Source organism: Salvelinus sp. IW2-2015, unplaced genomic scaffold (assembly GCF_002910315.2).
Source record: "Salvelinus sp. IW2-2015 unplaced genomic scaffold, ASM291031v2 Un_scaffold2157, whole genome shotgun sequence".
NCBI lineage: Eukaryota > Metazoa > Chordata > Actinopteri > Salmoniformes > Salmonidae > Salvelinus > Salvelinus sp. IW2-2015.
In genome coordinates this window covers 14,614-16,323 of record NW_019943489.1, presented here as the reverse complement: position 1 = coordinate 16,323, position 1,710 = coordinate 14,614, and positions in this window count along the sequence as shown.

Here is a 1,710-nt window from a genome sequence, read left to right as displayed (position 1 = left end):
GGCCGGAGAGGGAGCACACGTGACAGCCTGGTGACCTAGAGGCCGGAGAGGGAGCACACGTGACAGCCTGGTGACCTAGAGGCCGGAGAGGGAGCGTGACAGCCTAGTGACCTAGAGGCCAGAGAGGGAGCGTGACATGTGTAATGTAGTAGTGAGTTGTCCTTTCCAACAGGCCAATAGTAATCTACGTAATTTAGAGCACAAACCGTCTTAATTAAGTACAATGAACATAATCAATCTACTTATCTGGTCTGTGTGTCTTTTATGCTACAGAAGAGGCAGAAGAATTACAGGCAGAAGAATGTCGTTAGGAGAGAGAGCAGCTGTTGCTTCACCAGGTATCGCTACCTGAAAATACAGGATCTAAGTGATTGATAGTTGGTATTCAGCAGTCGTAACAGTAGGCGTTATTTACTTTGAAAAACTACTAAAATASTGATTTTGTCACACAGCAGCTCTATAGAGAAGAGATGATGACTTGGAATGAAATAATAAAGACATCAAATAAAACAAATGTAATATACACAACAATATTTAATTAAAGTAAAGTGAATAAATGGTAAAGCAGTAATTGGCAGCCATCATGGGACTTGTGGGGACACCATCCGACAACATCCGACAACATCCCGGAAATTGGATTCAAATAAATAATCGTAATATTAAACATTCATGAACATACAAGTATCTTATATCGGTTAAAAGCTTAAATTCTTGTTAATCTAACTGCATTGTCCGATTTACAATAGGCTTTACAGCGAAAGCATACCATGCGATTGTCTGAGGACGGCGCCCCACATCAACATATTTTTCAATAAGCACAGGCTTCATAAAATCACGATTAAATAAATCACTTCCTTTTGAAGATCTTCCTCTGTTAACAATCCCAAGGGTCTCAGCTACAACATGAATGTTCGTTTTATTAGATAAAATCCTTCTTTATATCCCAAAAAGTCTGTTTAGTTGGCGCCATTGATTTCAGTAATCCACTCGTTCAACATGCAGACAAAGGAGTCCAAAAAGCTACCACTAAACTTTGTTCAAACAAGTCAAACTACGTTTCTATCTAATCCTCAGATACTCTAAAATGTAAATAAACTATAATATTTAATACGGAAAGTAGTATGTTCAATAGGAAAATTAGTAAGCGCGCGCGCGCAGCCTCTCCCTCGCGCGCAGGAAGAATGATATTGTTCCTGTGCTCTTCTCACCAAAACTATTTTTTCAAAAAACAAGCCTGAAACCTTGATTAAAGACTGTTGACATCTAGTGGAAGCCATAGGAATTGCAATCTGGGAGACAGATTTACATAGACACAATAGGTTCCCATTATAAGAGCCTAGGAGCTCAAAAAAAMCAATTTACGGATGGATTTTCTTTGGATTTTCGCCATAATTCTGTTATAGTCTCAGACATTATGTTAACAGTTTCAGAAACTTAAAAGTGTTTTCTATCCAATGCTACCAATTATATGCATAGTAACAGGCAGTTTACTTTGAGCACGTCAGTCAGGCGGAAATTCAGGAAACTAGTCTCAGCGAAGTTAATTATTCTGTGTTACAGCATTCAACAGGAATAATCTAACCGAAAAGCGAACAGACTTCAAAAAACACTTATCACTCAGCACTACTTTACCCTAATGTCTGCTTTCCTGGTGCAGTTCAGTCCATCAAGTCTGCTTGTTTTCAGCCTAGTAAAGTTTAACCCTATAAT